Source organism: Emydura macquarii, unplaced genomic scaffold (genome assembly GCF_026122565.2).
Source record: "Emydura macquarii macquarii isolate MOO-44397 ecotype Brisbane River unplaced genomic scaffold, CSIRO-AGI_Emac_v2 contig_1253, whole genome shotgun sequence".
NCBI lineage: Eukaryota > Metazoa > Chordata > Testudines > Chelidae > Emydura > Emydura macquarii.
The window spans coordinates 77,987,849-78,008,590 of record NW_027131390.1 but is presented as its reverse complement, the minus strand read 5'-3'; the positions used below and the strand labels follow the sequence as shown (position 1 = coordinate 78,008,590).

General features: G+C 39.0%; 1 protein-coding gene across 1 annotated transcript in view; it reads right to left on the bottom strand.

The window, feature by feature from the left end:
* The window catches only part of LOC137153687 (sodium channel protein type 2 subunit alpha-like), a 186,679-nt gene that overhangs the window by 149,705 nt on the left and 16,232 nt on the right, over nt 1-20,742 (bottom strand). Inside the window, exon 2 of the mRNA XM_067549309.1 lies at nt 17,268-17,382. The gene's annotated coding sequence lies outside the window, so the exon portion shown is untranslated. The remainder of the gene's footprint in view (nt 1-17,267; nt 17,383-20,742) is intronic.

Below are 20,742 nucleotides of genomic sequence, written 5' to 3'. Positions count from 1 at the left end.
AGAAACTAACTTTTTTTTAAATGAAAGTGGAGACCCATCTATCCAAAATCCCCAGCTAGTCCTTCACTCCTTCTGACATCCACACAGGTGCACTCCACAGTTTGGGAAAAAAGGAATTAAAGTATTAAAATAAATTGTATCTTGAGCTCTTAGAAAATGGTTTTTATAGACAGCACATTGACTGATAAAACTGTGTACACTTCTACCAGGCATATATATGCTCAATAAATGTCACTAATTTGTTATGCATATCTATATATTCAGGCTAAGTGTACTCTTTAATTTTACATATTACAAACTTTTAAATTTACTTGACTACTCATTTTACCAAATATCACAATGGCCTTAAAACAGTTCTTTTGAATTTTTATAGCTGCAATCAGAGAAAAGCAGGCTTCTTGCTGAATGTTGCTACTCCACTGCTTTATTAACCATGCTTAAATAATACCCGCAGAGCTGAAATTAACTCCAGCTTTTGGCTCTAGAAACACAATGGCTAATAATTACAGTAGATCCCTCTAATAATCAAATTGGATTTTTTAATTATTTGAATTAATATTAATTCAAATATTTTTGCAACACATAGTAGGAAATGAGTTCAACTAATGATTTATTCCAGCAGCCCAACAATAATCACTAAATGAAAAAGGAATATATTGGTTAAACAAGTCATAAATAATTTGATTATGTATTTGTAGTACTTTAAAATCAGGTGGAATAATCAGAAGAATAATCTGTTTATTTAAGCACATGAGGAAAATTTGTTTCTATTAAGTAATTTCCCCTAGAATTTTAGATCATGGCTGATAGGATCTACATCATTATATAAAGCAAAGACAATTTACCCCAAAAGAGATGGAGAAAAAATGTGAAGAAGGTGGGAGATATCTGTATTAATTTTATTAATAATATATGGTGTGGTGTTCATTATTTTGCTGGCTAAAAGGTAACTAAGGTACCTTGTCTACATGGGGAAATCAAAGGGAAGATAGTGTAAAATGGCTAGTTTGTGAATTTAAAGTGCAATAGATATTCTGCACTAGCTCCCCGTATAGATACTCTTATTTCACACTGAGTGCCTTTTTGTGGATTAGGTTAATTCACTTCTAAAGTGGATTAACCTAAACTGCACAAAGGCACTTTTAGAGCAACAGCTGTTTTGCCCTAGCTATTCCAGGCCCCATCCCCACAGACAAGTCCTAAGGGTTAAATCAGTTTTAGTTAGATTGGTCTGCAGGAATCCAAAACAAGATCAATAAACATGAACCAACTGACTATACTCAGACAATGGAGGTTTTAATTCCTTTGGGGTGCACCACCATCTATGTGAAATCAGAGGGTCTGGCTGAAAGGGGGTGATATAAGATTCCAGCTTGAAATCTCAGGGGAATTCACGCAGGAAATCAAAAACAAAGAGCTTGAAAGTGGATGGAAAGATGAGCCTGTGATGACACATGGGAGGGTCTGTAGAAACGCAAGCTGCAACTTGGTCCCCAGGACAACCAGGAGTGGGAGATACCAAGAACAAGTCAGAACTAACTACTTGCATGAGGCAAATGCTAAGTTTAGATATGATAATAAATGTTTAGGATTTTTGCTGGTTTAACCTTTTTTTCTCTGCTTGTTATGTTCCTATGGAAAAATAAACAATACTTTATTTTGAACAAGCTGTTCTCTCATTGCAAAAACTGGGCACAGCTCCTGGAAAGAAGTCTTTAGGGCTTGTCTTTGCTGCTTTCTTAGGTTATGTCTACACTATAGTCCTTAGACTGGCACAGCTGTACCACTGCAGCAAAGCTGCTGTAAGGTCTCCCGTGTAGCCGCTCTATGCTGACTGGAGAGAGCTCTCCTACTGGCATAATTAAACCACTCCCAACAAGCAGCAGTAGCTATGTTGGTGGAAGAGTGTATCCCACTGATATAGCGGTGTCCACATCAGTGCTTTTGTTAGTGAAACTTGTTAATCAGTGAGGTGTTTTTTCACACCCCTCACTGACAAAAAAATCTACTGAAAAAAGTGCTAGTGTAGAAAAAGCCTTAGTTTAAACTACAATTTGAGTTTTGCCCCTTCTATCCACATAACAAATCTCTACCTTGAGTTAAATGAGGCTTTAAACTCAAACTAGGTGGCTCGTCAAGTAAGGTGGGCTGAAGTTTAAGTGTTGATGCTTGAGTTTATAATGCAGTGGAGATGCAGCAGCTTAAATTAAAACAGCTCATTGTCCACTAATCCAATCAATCTGCAGAGCCTGAGTGAAGTAACTCTAGTGTGATAACTCAAGGTAATTTGCATGCTACTGAGTTAATACACTTGGTAAACAGGGTGCTCTAGTCTGCTGATCCAGTCTAAAAGTGGTGCAAATCATGGGATTCCACTCAGAGAAGTGCAGGTGCACGCCTGTCACTTGAAAGAGGTGTTCAGAGATGAGAGAGGTCAAAGGTGCAGCTCCCCCATGAACCATAACAAACTCCAGCTTCCAAAGTCCATGTAGCACTGAGCTTGAAGAGTAGTGCCAACATTTTGATTAGGCCAACAGAGTCTAGTCTCTGTGTAACCTGCTCTGCCTTTCTCAGAACAGAAACCCTTGTTTTATCCTGTGAATATTACAAAGGGTTCAATAACATTGCCCACTAAAGTAGCCACAGCAACTAGACAGTCTGTATGGAGAAATCAAAGTGTTCTGGGAATAAAGGCTTGAAAAAGTCAGACATGCTTGTGTTTGTCCTTCCCTGTTTAAAAAATGGGGAAAAAATAGATGCTACAGAAGTGAGACACAGCAAATGACATAAAATGCCTTTTCTATAAATAAACAAATTCTAACCTAATATGGCCATCTTGTGCATGAAGAATTGCACACAATATGTCCTCATCTAACAGGAGAGAAAGAGAAAGGCACAGAAATGAAGAGGATACTGACTACTATTGCTTAAGTATAACTCATTATTGTGAGTGGATTTAAGAAACAACATTTATCTATGAAATTTGTACAAATGGAGGAAAAATTGTTTTAGTTAAGGAAAAGTCTGGTCAGATTTATGTGATTTTATAACAGGTGGAAAACTACTTGCATTACATAGATTAGTTATCTGAATAGATAGTTTTTACAATGCCATTCTTAGCCAAATTCTGTGAAATCTACACCTACTTTTGATTGTTTTAATATTCTTGGTAGCACAGATTGATCTTTTTAAATTTTCTGAAGAAGGATTTTTGAGAATCTCCATTTTAAAAATATTAGCACTTTTTACATGCTGACAGCAAGAGAAGGAAACATCTTGTACCTATCTTTGTGTAGACATTTACTACCATAGCAGCCAGAGTCTACATAACAAACAATTTTGACTTAGACACAAACCACATGGCAACAGACCTACAATTATCTTTTGGTAACTGGGAAATGCATTTCTGCTCAGTAAGTGGCATTTTAATGTCTACGTTATGTTTTTGTCATTTTATTTACATTATAACTTTTCAAAGGTTAGAAACAGATTATATGCTCCTAGAACTCAAAGTTCTTTAATAGAAAGATGAATTTACTCTGTTACAGTGCATTTTGCTGTTAGAATGCCATCTAAAATTGTTCTGAATTAATGAAAAACTGAAACAAATAAGTTATATTAATACATCCCAATAGCAAAAAGAAAAAGTAAGGCTTGTCAAATATGGAAAATTAATTAAAATTTTTAAAAAAGCTGCTATCTTGTCAGAAAGATGATACAGGTTAAGGCCTGATATTCAGCTTGAGGAAGGCTCAGAAATTCAAATCTGTGGTAAGTTATATTTTTACAAATAACCACTTTTTAACTATTAGAAATTCTCTGACCCCAGTTCCAGGTGTTCTGGAACAATTTTTGTAGTGGGAGATGCTGAGAGCCATTGAACCAAACTGTAAACCTGTATATAATGGAAATCCCTTCAAGCTAGGGGCTGCAGCAGCACCCTCATCACCTCTATTTCTAGCACCTATGCCCAGCTCTGAAAGTCCGTGCTTTCTCATTTACTCCAATAGCAAGCTGCATTATGAAATCTTAACTTATTTACCAACAGAAGGTCAAGTTTGAATGATCAGCACACTCTCATGAAACAGTAACAAATGCTTTACTAAAATTCAAATATATTTTTATCTACTGGGCTCTTTTCATCCACAAATGTTGTGTCAGATTCTGCCATTCTAATTCACACTAAGCAGAACCTTGCAACACAAGTGAGTCCATTGAAATTAGTAGAAGTTTGAGTAAGGCACTAAGTATAAATTTGTGTCAGAATATGGCCCTTTGTAATTCAATTTTTTAAGAAGTTTTGTCTTGTAATATTTATATTTTAAAACCTCCATTGTTTATTGTTCACTGGGACCCAATTCTACAATCTTTACACAATCAAAGCTTCAAAATGAAAAAAGAGGTATGTTCAGATCTACTCCTTATCATTATTAAGCTATGATCACTCACAGCACAAGAGAGGCCTCCACATAAATCCAGAAAGAGCTTTAATAAATTAGGCTAACATAGAAAACATTTGTGATGATCAATAAAAAAAAGCATAATACTCTAAATTTTTTAATGTATTTCTTTTATAGATGCTTATATTATGTACAGTATTTGCCCAGCTATATTCCTGCACATCAATAAGAACTAAAACATTTCTGAATTATTAATTAACCACAGCATGAATAAATTAGACACTATGGGCATAGTTCACCTTGGTGCATCTCCACAGAAGCCAGTAGTGATGCACAGAGATTAACTGGACCAATTGTTTTAAAGAGAAGGATTTTGCCTGCCTATTTGATTACTAGTGGTTCTTTTCTTTATAGTTTGGATCATTTTTGTAAATTCTTATGAAGGCCTGCTAGACCTGTTTAGAACTGCCCAGACATAGACATACAGAAGAAAAACCTCCCCACATTGCTTATTTATTCTTGCCATGTATCTCCCTCATATATGGACTCTCCTGGACTCTCTGGAACTGACTGAGTAATTCAACACTGCACCAAAATATTTGGTGTTTGTGATGCAAAACATTTCAACTTGTGATTAGATTATTTAAATTATTTGTGAAGGTTGCCATCCTGTACTCCCCTGTTGCAGGAGATAAAGATACTAAAAAACTTAAGGATGCAATAGTTTTTCAATTACTTTCTAATGATGTCTATCTTAAAATTAATAGATTCCTTTTACATACTCCATTTTTGAGAAAAGAAACTGATCAGCCAAGGCTGACTGTTCATCTGTTCTCTTAATGTTAGCAAATCTAATCAGTGAGTACCAATCCAGGAAACCCAGTCTGGAACAAGGAAGCAACAAATTTTTGACATGTCAAATTGAGGAAAACCTGAACAAAGAGGATACATATTCTAGTATGCATATTTATGAGTTTTTATTAGTAGTAATAATAATAATAATAATAATAAAATAATATTGTGACCTTGAAATATCAACTTACATTCTAGAATTGCAAAGAGTTTTGAAAACATTAATTAAGCTTTACAATCCTGCAATATTACACCTATCCTGCAGAGTATAAACTGAGGAACAGACAGGTTAAATAACTTACCCAAGGTCACAGTGTATCATAAACAGGGCTGGGTACAGTAATCCGTACCCATCCTATGCTATGGGCCATGCACTGAGTCACCTGCTCACCATAACATACGCATGCAAGTAATTCTTGCAAAAAGATCCAGCTTAGTGCCCAGTCTGAGTATAGTTGTAAACACTCTGTCATTCATTTCCCACAAAGGCAAACACTTGTTAGGTTGTGGCTTGCACGTAGCTGTGTCTCACTCTGTTTTCCTTAAAGACACCTAAATTGTGCCTGAAAAAGTAATATGTTGGTCCTAATTCCAGCATGGCATAGATATATCGGTTTCTAACCTGGAACACATGAAACTGAAAATCCAAAGAAAACAGAAAGACATTCCATTGCCTTTATTAGTCAAACGAAGCTAATGCAAATAATTTTAATTTCCTTTTTCCATCGAATGAAGTAATCATTCACTTAAATTTTGTTTTTAAATTACTGTAGATGCTTTCTGGATTCCCAGTGCTTGTGTTGTATTTTATAAACATACAAAATGCCATGCTGAATCAAAGCAATGGTCAATCATGCAGAATGTATGTTTGTACATTGTGGATGCTATCAGAAACAAAAAATGGCATTAAAAATAGTTGTAAGTTCTTAATTCATGGTGGAAGCGTAGGAAAGCAGGAAGAATAGAATCTATGGCAGTGATGCTTACAGTGAAATGTTCATATTAGGCAGCAGTATAAGAATAATTTTGTCACTATTTTCACAAAAGTGGCACTAGACTAAGTTAAACAAGCCTATCTAGAATATATTAGAAATGCCTCGTATTTTTAACTTAACATTTTCCTAGACAATGCAGTAATAAATAATAAAATCTAGATGGATGCAAATGGTATTAAATGTGAAAAAAATAGATACTTTTAAAAAGATTACATTTTTCCCCATGGACTATCTAAGTTTCTTGTTACTGAAGTACAAGGTGGTAAAATAAAATAAAAATATAAAAAAAGGCTTCATAAATGGGATACAGACAAGGTTGGCTGGACCCTCATAGGACTCTGATCCAGAAAATGTTAGTTTATTTTCACACATGTACAAAAAAATCCTGAAATTAGGCTGATAAGATGTTTTAATGTGGTGCCGCTTCACTTAAGAATGCACAAGGGTAACTATTTAACTGAGGGCAGAACTTGGCCCAAGATCTTAATCAAGAATTCTTATTTGATCGTGTATATGTTATGAACTGTGTACAAAGATACAATATCTAAAATTGATTATGCAGTTTATAATCACTTAATACACTACTGGAAGGTGCTCAGATACTATGATGAGTGCAATATAGGAATTTATATAGAATAAAATCAATGCTAAGCTGTTTCAGAGCATTTACAAACTAGGTTGGTATCAGCCAATTAAGTCTTCCACCAGTAGATAATGAAAAGAAAAATTTTCAGTAACATTTTTTAAAATGTTTAGGCTCCCGAGTACAGTATACATTGCAAGTAGCAAGTAAATAAGTATTAATGTAAGGTGTCTGAAGGTCACTTCTATCCTTAGAGAAGGAAGTGACACAAAGTGATTAACTTTACTTTCTTTTTTAATTAAAGAAAGTATGATAATTTGTACACAAACTGAACTGTGAACGTCTGCAACATGGTACATGTCACAGCTGATAGTTAATCTGTCAACCTGGAATGATGTTTTTTTAATGTTTTGTTTGGAGGGCGTTTGGTAGGTGAAGAGAGGTGATATTCTAGCAAATATAATTTTAAAGTAAAGTAAAGTATCTGAAAGTAAAATGATGTGGAAGATGCATTTTCACATTGACTAAATTGGTATGACACGTGACATGTTCCGCCACAAGTAATCTCATTGTAAAGACAAAGCCCTGCCGCACCTCTTATTTTAAAACTATTTATATTTAGTATTTTTGTAGGTAATCCCAAAACTTCTATTGTGTTCTGTATCCGATATGTGTTTTTAAACTTATTTGTAAGCATGTAGTATGTTCAAGAACGCTTTGTTACTGTCAGTAACTATATATCACATTCACTTTTATGACAATAATAAACAATTTGACCTTGGACTTGTTTAAGCAGGATTTAAATCCTGCCAATTATAATTAGGATTTTCATCTTCATTTGAGCCAAATGGCTTGTGTGTAAAAAAAATATGGAGTAGAAACACATTTTGTACATACTGAAATACTCAAAGCCATCAGTTACAAGAACATCCATTAGTCATAAGTATTGGGTCTTTTGATGCTAAAGAGCCACTCAACAAGCATCAGTTTAAAAAACTCTAGTCTTCTGGGATCATCTAATTAATGTGCACTGCTTAAATTACAAAGCCTTATACACACACCATGTGCCTACCTTGTATGTCCACACATATAGCAACATAGGCATCATTCATGAAGAGAGCAGATTACTGAACACCACATTTTAAAATTATAGTTTGAAAATAAAAATTTTTGCAAAGCAGGAAAGACTGATTGTATGACAATATTCTCTTAGAAATGCATTTATTAATTTAATTCCCAATGTAAAATGCAGTTTAATCATTTTGTCTAATGAAGGTTGAGGTAAAATTGGTTAGCTACTTTAGCAACATTATGCCTGAGGCTCTATTATGGGAGATTGTTCCCCAAATTTAGTCCTTTGGCAACAGGGGACTAGAAGCACAGTACAGTTTGAAAGTCTAACACTGATAGAAGGAAGAAGCTATTTTTAACTTGTTTGGGGAAAAGCTGAATGTCACAAATCACATGACATCCAGGAACCCTACAACACACACCCATCTTTAATGATTACTGACCTACAGAATTCTAACTAGCACATAGAGAAGGGCAATGATGTAAGCCGGCCAGAAACAGCTTAGTCATAAGACAAATGACTTAATGTTCTGAAAAAGCTGTCTTCTATTGGGAGCTTTAATTTTTGTAACTTGCATCAGTGAACCATTGGCAGCCATCCAGCAATCTGACTTGCACAGATTACTTTTATTTAAGTACATTGTTTCTGTAAATTCCTATCAGCAAGTGCAATAGAGAGTCCAATTAATGCTGATGTGTTACAATGTTCAATCTTTAGTATCAAGGGGATAACATATATACTAATGTGACTTTGGGATATGTATTATTACTATTATTTTAAATTTCTTCTGTCAGAGAATTTCAAAACATTTTACAAATAGTAACACATTTAAGCCTTATCACCCTGTGAAGCAAGCAAGTTTAAATGGTTAAATGATTTAGTCAAGGTTACATACAAAGCCTGTAACAACTTGAATACAACTCAAAATCTCAGCTCTGAACTGTATCCACAAGACCTCCCTCTGTAAACATACGAGATGGGATTTTCCAAAGCACTCGACGCTGGCCTAAATCTGCTCCCACTAATGACAAGAGGAACAGCCAGGCCAATGCTGAGTACTTTCAAAAATTCCATGCACAGCACATTTAAAATAGAAAAATTTCAGTCCAATAACAGAATGTTTTGCAGTGATACAAGGAACTTCCATTTTGAGGAAGTGATAACTTGATTTTAAGAGTATCTCATCAAATTATATATTTTTAAAATATAACTGTTTCTACAAAAGGAATAAGTCAAAGTTTGACATAGTACTTAAAAGAGAATTTGCCAAGAACCTTCAGATATTTGATTACTTTGTTATCAAATAATTGTGCTATTATTGTGTTCAGAACAATAAATATTACATATAGAATAAGTAATTTACAGTTTGTCAGAAAACATGTTTCTATACATACGAAATGTGTGTTCCCACATAAAAAACTATAGTATTTTATAAAGCCAAGCTAATCATCTCTGCATTTACGAGACTGTTTCATCCACAGGAGGTTATAATTTCATCCAAAATAGATTACTTTTGCTGTTTAATTTAAAAATATGTAACTAGCTGCAACACGAGAAAACCCCAACACACTACATTCAATATCTGATGTAAAGATATGTGGATAATGAATGAGTTAGCTCTCTAAAAATTAAATTAAATTACATGACATCCTAAACAATTTATAATCCTGGTTGGGAAGGATCCTTAAGTAAACTCCTGTTAGGAAGAGGAATGATGTCATACTACCATGACATGATGTTTGCAAGAGAGTGTGACAAAGGTTGAAATATGAAGGGGAACACATCGTATATCACATATCCATATTCAGTCCTAAATCAAAGACGTTTCATTTGACACATACATAACTGAGATGAAGTAAATTCTGGCCAACCATTCTATCTAAGGCCATATCTACACTATGAGATAGGGGTGCAATTCCCCTGCTTGCGTACACATACTCACTCTAACTCTCTTTGAGCTAGCGTAAATATAAATAGCAATGTAGCTGTGGAAGCATGGGTAGTGGCAGCGGAGACACAACTTAGCTGTGCTGAGCACGTATCCACTGGTTTCAGGATAAGACATGCCTCTGCTGCTGCTGCCCATGCTACTGTGGATACACCAATGTTTATACTCGCGCTCGCTCGGTGATAGAGTTTAATTCAGTGCAAAATATTTGATTCTCTGCCCTTATCTTCACATGGTTAAGAGAATTTCAGATTGAGTCATTTAACCTGATGACAAGAATGGGGTGCCCAGAAATTTGGAAAAAAACTTTTTTGTATTACAGATCTTTGTATTGCTGCAAATACAAACTTTATATCATTCACTGATTCTCCAAGTGGGAGAAAACTGTGCCAGAAACTCAAATACTTATTTCACCTGACAAAACTTTAAAAATTGCTTTATAAAGTGAGATAGTATGTACTATACTAGCCTTCAATTCAAATTCTAAAATGGTGAGGGTAGCTATGGAAATCTAAACATGAGTCTTTTCCAACATGTACAGAAAGGTGGGTATGAGGAGGATGCATTAAAGAATAAAGATTTATTCCTGTTTGTGCTGCTAAAATGTTATAGCACACTGAAGTCTATGGAGATGCAACTGTGACCCTGAAATGCAATCTCAAATTGTTCCGAATTATTGCTTGCTTAGCAACCATTAGACAAAAAGGCATTAGGTAAAAATGATTAGGAGTATGGAACAGCTTCCAAACAAGGAGAGATTAGGAAGACTGGAACTGTTTAGTTTAGAAAAGAGCCAACTGAGGGGGGATACGATAGAGATCTATACAGTCATGACCAGAATGAAGAAAGTGAACATGGAAGTGTTACTTACTCCTTCACATAACACTAGAGCAAGGGGTCACTCAATGAAATTAATAGGTAGCAGGTTTAAAACAAACATAAGGAAGCACTTCTACACACAAGGCACAATCAACCTGTGGAACTTATTGCCAGGGGATGTTGTGAAGACCAAGACTATAGCAGGTTTCAAAAAAGAACTAAAGTTCTTGGAGGAAAAGTCCATCAAAGGCCAGTAGCCAAGACGGTCAGGGATGCAACCCCAAGGCCCTGGGTGTCCCTAAGTCTCGCCCCCCAACTGCCAGAAGCTGGGACTGGCAACAAGAGATGGATCTCTTGAAATTGCCCCATTCCATTCATTCCCTCTGAAGCATCAGGCACTGGCCACTGCTAGAAGACAGGATACTAGGCTAGATGGACCTTTGGTCTGACACAGTATGGTTGTTCTTACTTGAACTAGATGAAAATGCTGAACAGGAATAAAATGTCACACTGGTTCCAATTTTTCCATTAACAGTTATTTGTGAAAGAGATTCTTGGAAACCTTTGGCTCACCCCTTGTGTTAGCTTCTGAGTGAGGCATGGTATTTCAATTCCCATCATTAACAATTGTTATGTTACTGGGGTCTACCAGTATAAAAATGAAGCACCTGTTTTAGAACAGAAATAACTTTGCATTAAACCATCTATCACTGGCAAGTAAGGAGGATAGCTTTCTTCATAATCTGACCTAGATATGCAACATATAAGCCACAACAAACATTTGCATTACTTAATACAAAAATGGGGAATAGCTGATTTGGAAAAAAACTTCAAAAAAATCTGCCTGATCCTAAGGAGCTGCCACTCAATTGCAAAGCTGACCCCAGCCCACCTGGAAACTCACAGACAGGAAAAGAGGAAGCCCCATTAAAGTGAAGACTCATCATTGCTCAGAAAGGGAATACTTATTACACAGTACCTGCAGCCCAGCCCCTTGACCAGTATCAGAGGATCCAGTATCAGAGGATGAACCCAATAAACAAGATCCCCCAAACACCAATCACTTTTCCTGAGGGGGCTGCCTGTGCTGAAAACAAGAGCTATTACACAATCTCCTGCCCGGCCCAACCCCCATTCAGCACTTAATGGGAGAGAACTATACTAAAAACAAAACTAATCCAAAACAAAAATAATTAAAAAAACCCAAACAAACAAACAAACAAAAAACACCATGCAAAACACCATCAACTTCACCTCAAGTAAACTGGCCTTGTGTATGGTAGGGCTGGTATTCCAGTCAATGAGCTGGCAGAGAAATTACTTTCTTATAGATCTGAATAGACATGGAATCAGCAATCCCTCCATTGGTCCACCACCAATGGACTCTTCCACACTTGCCTATTCAGAGTCAGCATACAGCATTCTTATGCTGAAAAGGAGTCTCTGCATGGCTGCCTCCATCTCACTTGGGTACAGGGCTAAAATCTGTCACAGTACCCCAGACATTTTTGTGGTTCCAATTATTTTAGTCACGACATCAATAACTAAAGTAAAGAATGAACAAACTTAGTTATCCTGAATGCATTTAACATAAAAGTATTCCATTCCATTAATTAAGGCTGATGTATTCAGATTCCTGTGAATGGAAGTGATTCAACACTGTATTTGTATTGATGAAAACTTGTATCAGGAAGAGAAAATATGGTTGTGAATTGCAGAAAGGATCTAAAATAATTACATTTTAAAAGATTCTCTATAAAATTAATGTTGTCTGCCTTCCATTTCCTGAAATACAAGTTACAGAAAAAATGTGGTATTTACAGGTCATTCAATGAAGGGATTTTAGGGGATAATTCTGGCATGCCCTGTGTCATAGACTCATGTTAAATGAGCCATGGCCAGGCAAGGAAAAAATGTCCTTTTCAGTTATACATGTTGCCTACAAAAACAAAAATATATCTTTATTTTTCATAATTAAATATATCACTGTATATCACGTACTTTGTTAAAGACTAACAACTGGCTAGGTGCAGTGAATCTTCTCAGGTCTCCCAAGGAACACCCATTTTCATCATTTCTTCCTAAGCTCCCTAGTAACATTTCTGTCCTCCCCACCGTGACCTACTCCTTGAACAAACCTAGCCTCTCCTGGCTATCCTCCATTGTTGCTCGATACCCTCTTTTGTTGACTTTATTATTTATTTATTTTACAACTCACTCTCTCAGCTTCCTCCAACTGTTAATGGTCTGCCTTTCAGGTCCCATTCTCTTTGTTTTCAGATATCATGCTTCACACTAATGGCTATCACCAAATTACATCATTAAAATGCAATAGCATCTCAAAGAATATCTGAGAAGCAAAATCAGTGCTTCTCCAAAACTAACACTGCTGCATATGCTCTCTGCCCCTGCGCATTACAATGAAATACCTTGTACTACTAATTTTTTTAAGCAATTGAACACCTGCCCCTTTTAAACGCTTGCATTGGAGGAAAATGATTTTTTTTTTAAATGGACCTTAAAAAGACGTTCAATACTTAAAAATATACAAAATACTTGACAAAATATAATTAGTTACTTGTGTACACTCCTTCTTTCCCACCCCCCAAATATATAGCAACTACAAGCCAACGGTTTACTGGATTTAGTAATATCCTTTCCTGGTTTCAACAGAAGCCAGACAAAGTACTTAACACCTCTCCCTGCTATAAATATTGCATTTAAATAGATTTTCCCACATACTGAAGTAATGTCACAGATTATCTGCTGTTATATACATCACTGTTATATTACAATACAACTAAGGGAATTTTTACTCAGGACCTTTTTAATAAGTGTTTTAAAAACTAGTATTTCATTATATTTCAGTTACCCAGGCAGTGACATTTAAGACATAAGAGGTCTGAGGAAAAGCTAGAGTTGGCATATCTGAATAAATATACTGCATGAAGGTTTTTGACAAACACATATATGTACCTGAAGGTTGCTGTTCATTTACAGACTTTTGTGGAATCAAGGTTAATAGTGTCACAGTTTGCAAACATTACCATTGTCAGGGCCAGGGCATAGGGCAGCCAAATTTTTAATTTGTGAAAACTGGACACAGAGTGCTGGAAACCTCCCTCCCCCTGCGCTCCACCTCTTCTCTCAAGGCAACACCCTCTGAACCTCTTCCCACCTCCCCCCTCCCCATCACTCACTGCTCTCTCCACCTCCCTCCTTCTGCCAGCTGAGCAGGGCTCTAGGGATAAGGGGTGACTGGGATAGGGAAGGGGAGGGACAGCCATTCTCCAGGCATGGAAGGGTGACTGGGGGAGCCACCAATACCTCTCTCCGGCAGAGCCATTCCTGAGTGCTTCTTGAGGCTCCAGCAACAGCTGCTGCTCTTGCCCCTGCGCTCCGGTGGCAGAGGCCAGTTACAGTGGGTTCTAGTCAGGCCCCCTTTTTCACTGGACTTTGAAAATCAGACACCTGGCAACCCTATGGGGGCGACCTGGCTTTGGCTGAGGGTCCAGAAGCTAGTTACCAGGAACCAGGTAGGATTGGAACGCCAGGAAATCAGAATCAAAAGACAAACTGGAAGACAGGGATCAAGAGTAGATTACCAAGAGTCAGGACAAGAAGGCAGGAACAAGTAAACACCAGACCAACACTCCACAGCATAGACTACGGTATAGACTACTTCTGGTTTCCTCTTCTGGCTTAAATAGGGGCTACAGCCCAACAGGAGCCTTAAAGCTCTCTCTATCAGAACGTAGGATTGAAGCTTGTGTGCCAGTTGGGCTTCATGGACCCTGGCCCCAGCTGTTGTCTGTGAGCTGCTGGGAGGAGGACTGGTGAATGATGAATCTCAGGACCCCAACAGACCAGGGTTTGAGACCCAGATGGTTGTGTAAGGTTTTGCCTGGCAGAGATTAACCAAGATTTAAAACAATTACAAATAAAAGAAAAAATACCTTAACAACTATTCCAGAGTACCTGTATCTTTTAGTGCAGCCAAGACTTCTGCTTTCTGTACCTCACACTGACCAGACAGGTTCCCTATCCTTCCTCTTAATGGGCTCTTCAGCGTAATCTGAGTGTACTTTTTCTGCCTGGCTAATTTTCTAGCAAGGCTCAGCTGCCTTTGTGCAGATCTGTAAAGGCTGGAGAGGATCTGGAAAGCCTGGCTAGGATTATGGGACTAGGGAAGCAGTATTCCTAAATATCTTCTACCAGACAAAGGCAGTACATGCATATCTTGTGCACTGATGCTACGAATTTCTCCCAGCAGTTTCTTTAGTGTCTCTGTCACAAGAAGATTCACGTGTCAGGTCCCAAAGGGATTTTACACCCCAGCATATTGTTCAAGTTCATATTTATTGGGAAAAATAAAGTTAAAGTTATTCCTATTTCAGAAAAGATAAAAATACAGTAAATGGTGGTATACTCTAGGATGACCTCAACTCTGCTGCCCATGGCATACCTGTTCCTTGGATAATTTAATATCTATGGTTGTTAATTTACATTTAAAAACTAAGAAAACACATTCACACAAAATTCACATATATATTTGAAGAAAAAGAAAAACATTCCAAATTATTAACACACTAGTCTACAGGATGATAGAGCCATATCCAGCTCCCTGCCCACCCCCCCAGGGAGAGCTTGGATGCAGAGGAGAATCTGGCCCTTTGAGTCCCAAAAGGGATGACATCACAAACACCTAAAACAGGGCAAAGAGAGCAGATGCCGTTAACATGCACAGAATACTGGAGTTGGCAGGTGAGGCCTGATCCAAAGCTCATTGAATGCAATGGAAAGACTCCCATTTATTACATTTTGGGAATTTGGATTGGGCCCCAATAAAAAGAGGAACAGATTTTTATCATACTATCTTGCAAACAAATTTATTTTAAAAATTCATTTATTTTCATTTCAGTACAAAGGTTTTCAGTTCACCTTTAAGACTTACACACACAGCTCTAAAGTTACAACAACTGCATGAAAATGATAAGCAGCATCTGAAAGGAACATTTTAAACTAATATTACTATCCTGGGCAGTGGACTTATACAATTAAACCCAAGGTAAATGTGAATCTCTTCACATTTTTGGTGATTGCAGCTAGGTAAGCAATACCATGGAGCAAGTAATTAACCATTTGCTGCACAAGAAAAAAGGAGGCACCATTCCATTCTTCTCTGAGTAACAGAAAAAGATGTTCACAGATTGTACAGGAAATGGAACTGATGTCTGACAACCATGAATTTGCACCAGAGCTGATCTGCAAGCCAATTACAGTATTATAGGACACCCACATAATAGAGATCAGAAAAACAGTAAAATCCACTTCCAATTCCACTGTCAAAATGTACCATGAACTATGAACAAAAATATTATCAATATATACAAGTCAATCTTGCCATTTTCATGTTCATGTTAGGTCTATGCCTACCTGCCTGACAAATGTAGAATAATAGTGTGACAGATGGTTCATGTCTGTAATTGGTCTGCAAGACTCATTATATTTTGAGTACACCATTTTGACTTTCTATGGGGCTTCTGTTCAAAAATCATTAGATTTCCTGCATGGAATTTTTTTTTAATTTTCTGTTTTACTTGACCTACACAATAAGTGAGCTTCCTAAAAAGAGAACATTCTCCACTTCTGCATTAGTTTAATTTGACAACTTGTTCAACTGGCAGGATATAGCAGAAACATTTCTACCATTAAGCTGAGGTTTAAAGACTCCTAGAGTCTTTTGTCCTTTTTAAAAAAAAATATTTACTTTTAAAAATATGTCCATCACAATGTGTAGATTTATATGAATTATTATAGACAGCACAAAATAAACTTACTTAGGTCAGGCTAAATATAAAGGGACAACCCAATAAACCAAATGCAATCAAGGGCATACCTCACCCTCCCACCTTCAGGGAAAGGTTCAAACAAACAAGTAGGTCTTATTCCATCCCCTGAAAGTATACACGTAACCTCTGCTGAACCAACTGAACCAATGGTTTGGAAAGGTCAGTAAGGTTTTCGGGTGCAGAATTGAGGACAACTGATTTTCAGAATTGTGAGACCTCTCTTGAAAATATTCTACCCTAAAACAATCAATCAGATTTAGGAACTGAAAGGCCAGAATGCATCAGATGAACTCAACAGCCAAATAATATATGAATAAGAGGAAGTTTCTTAAGTACAATAGCAACAAAATACACCATCCACAATAGGCTTTAAAAAATACTGAAATGTTGATATAAGCAGGTAAGAGGCAAAGCAGTAAATTTCTATAGTAAATACAGTACAACTAAGTAAGCAGGGCACTGTGTTATGCACCAGCAGTAGCTTCTGAATAATCTTTCAGGGTTGCCCCATTTAGAGCATAATACAGCAATCCAATAACGACAAATCAGACAGGATTTCTACCAATAAACTGTAAAAGCTTTCTACAGGTCAATGGAAATAGGATTGACCTCTTCAAGCTACTGGATTACTGAAAACTGTGGCCAAAGAAAAATGTAGCACTCTTGGTGAAACTGGGCTCTTCTCACCAAGAGACAATAAAAACGATCTTGCATCATATTCACATGAAAAACATTTTGAAACTCACATCATGCTCCATGTTGCTAATGCAGCTTGCCAATGACACCATAAAATGACAATCAGGACTGAAGACACTGAAGAAATTTGTTACTTTCAGTGGATGACCTAGATTTTGATGAACTCTGGAAAAAGAGAGACTACAAGTTATTTGCTATCCTTGAAGCACCTGTTAGAAGACAAAGAATGGAGGGGGAGAGCAGGGGGGCGGAGGGAAAGAGAATGAGGGTGTCATAGATCCTAGTGAGAGCCCCTTCCTGGCCACTAGAACTGCTGTTAGAGGAATCCAAGCCTCTGTATTCTAGATTCCTAAGGGTGTTTCATGGTCCTGGAGCTTGAATGGAATCCAGCCATTGCCCCACTCTCAGGGTCTCTAGGCACACACACAGGCCTCGGACATTCTGTCTAGCAACCCCCAATCCCTCTAGCGTGGAAACCTGCTGGCGAGCCATGTAGCCTCTTTGAGCACAGTGGTAGCCATTCAGATTCCCCACTGGTTAAACACACCACACTCCCAGAAATCCACCCCAAAGTATGAAGCTTCTGGTTTACAATTTAACTCCTTCTGGGGCCAGCAGTAGTTGGGAAATAGTCACATACATTTTATTCCTCTATCAACTTTATGCTCTTTATATTTAATCATGTAAAGCACAGGAGAGTACAGATCATACCAAACAATAAAATATCCTAAATGCAATGTCCCTAGCACACCCTTCACTTAGAAGTCTGCGGGGGGAAGAAGGGGGACATCATGTGTGTTCCATCAGACAGGCAGAGTCCTCCACCCTCTTACCTACCCTACCCCTGCACCAGTCTCCCTCTTCTTAATCTGGTGCAAAATGGCTTTTTCCTCCTGTGAATCCCTTTACACAGTCCTGATGTGGTCACCTGCTTCTTTTGTTCTGCCTTTTGGTAATTTTCCCATTACTCCCAAATCCCCCTCCCTTCATTCAAGAGGTGGAAAAGCTTTTCCCAGGGAGAGCAAACCTACCATCACAAGGTGTTCTACTTTGAATAGACGATAGCTGAGTGCTGATCGTTCACCATTCTCTCTGGACTGGCAGAGACATAATAGAACTCTGCTAACTCATGAGGGGATCCACATACATATAGGCTTTCTGTGTGTGATGGAAGGGTGGGGAACTCCCCTTGTGTGAGTGCCTCCTGTCGGCTGGATGTGATGTTGCAATCTCTTCCATATAGGCTGTTGACCTCACTAGGTGGTCTTCAGTGGCTCAGTCCTCTGGCTAAGTCACATATTTAATAGATGAACCTCTTCCGAGATAACAAAATTCAATAAATGGTTGGCCCTCACCAGAGAGTGTTCAGCCCCATCTCTGGGCTCGTTTAAATTGCAGCGCCTTTCTCAGGCTTTTAAAGAGTCTTGTCCCCTTTTTCCGAATTTAGGCCACTTCCCCACTGGCCAGTGGGGGGACTTGGGCCCACCATAGCAGGTGACAACCTAGGAACCCTGTAAACAGCAGCCATGTAGTGCTTCCATTCACTTAATAGCTGCTGCAACATTCCCTGCACTGCTTCGCACTCAGTCCCATCATCTTCACCTGTTACCTCTTAGGGTTACAGTCCTTGGGTTCTTTCTGTCTATTTCCCTTTTGAGTAGGTTCTCTCCTATGCCTCATAGCCTGGAAAGTTCCACAGTCTTCCAGCACTTCCTCACCTTTCTGGGCCCAACGAGGAAATGGAAGCTTGGATAGATGACTAGAAAGGAGTATAAAAATACCGCTTGAGCATGCAGGAGTGAAATCAGGAAGGACAAAGCACAATTAGATTTGCAGCTAGCAAGAGGCAGGAAGGGTAATAAGAAGAAGGTCAGGGAAAGTGTGGGCCCCTTACTGAATGAAGAAGGCAACCTAGTGATGGATGATGTGGAAAAAGCTGAAGTACTCAATTATTTTTTTTGCCTCTATCTTCACAGATAAGGTCAGCTCCCAGACTACACACTGGGCAGCACAGGATGGGGAGGAGATGAGCAGCCCTCAGTGGTGAAAGAATAGGTTCAAGACTATTTAGAAAAGCTGGATATGCACAAGTCCATGGGGCCAGTTGCAATGCATCTGAGGGTGCTGAGGGGGTTGGCTGAGGTGATTGCATAGCCATTTCCCATTATCTTCGAAAACTTGTGGTGATTGGAGGAGGTCCCGGATGATTGGTAAAGGGCAAAAATAGTGCCCATCTTTATAAAAGGGAAGGAGGAGGAGCCAGGGAATTACAGACCCATCAGCCTCACCTCAGTCCCCGGAAAAATCATGGATCAGGTCCTCAAGGAATCCATTTTGAAGCACTTGGAGGAGAAGAAGGTGATCGGGAACAGTCAGCATTGATTCACCAAGGGCAAGTCATGTCTGACCAACCTGATTGCCTTCTATGATGAGATGACTAGCTCTGTGGATGTAGGGAAAGTGGTGGACATGATATACCTTGACTTTAGCAAAACTTTTGATACGGTCCCCCACAGTATACTTGCCAGCAAGTTTGGTTTGGATGAGTGGACTATAGGGTGGATAGAAAACTGGTTAAATCATCAGGCTCAATGGCAGTGATCAATAGCTCAATGTCTAGTTGGCAGCCAGTATCAAGTGAAGTGCCCCAGGGGTCGGTGCTGGGGCCAGTTTTGTTCAACAGTCATTAATGATGTGGATGATGGGGTGGATTGCACCCTCAGCAAGTTCACGATGACATTAAGCTGGGGGGAGTGGTAGATAAGCTGGAGGGTAGAGATAGGATACAGAGTGACCTAGACCAGCGGTTCCCAACCTTTTTGAGTGTGTGGACCCCTTTTCAATCTCCAAACATTTTGTGGACCACCACATGCTACTTTAGACAACAGGAGCCCACCTCACACACACACCCCACCCCATAGCAGCTGGTGGTGGCCCGGGAATTCTCTGGCTCTAGCACTTGGAGCCTGCGTTGAGCCAGCTGCGAACCACCCAGCTGGGGCCGTAAGCTCTCCTCTCCGGGGCCGCTGCCGCCACATTGCCCAAGGGCCCCTTAGCTGGTGCCAGGGCAGGGAAGCCGCAGCATGCCCGTGCTTCCTCCCGGAGCGTAGATGGCTCTTCAGAGGCTCTCTCAGCACATCTCAGCACTGGCCGGGAGTGAGGCTGGGGGTCTCGGACGAGCACAGCTCAACACCCAGGGCAGGGGGTCCCTGGCCGCAGGCTGTATGGGTGGCTCAGGTTGCACAAAGCCTGCGGTGCACTAGGCATTGCCCCACACTCACATGCCTTCTCCCACCCCCCCTACATGAGGCTCTCATATGGCGATAGACTGGCGACGCAAAGCGGCTGGCGGTGACTGGCAACTGCCCGAGGAAAACGGGTCCCTGCCAGCCGTGGAGGCGGGATCTACCTGCTGTGGAGCTCTCCCCCGGGGGGAGCTGGCTGTGTTGGGGAGTGGAGAGGCTATTCAGCCAGCACAACAAGACACACATGGGGAGGCTCTCTGCCCTGCCCAGGCCACACTTA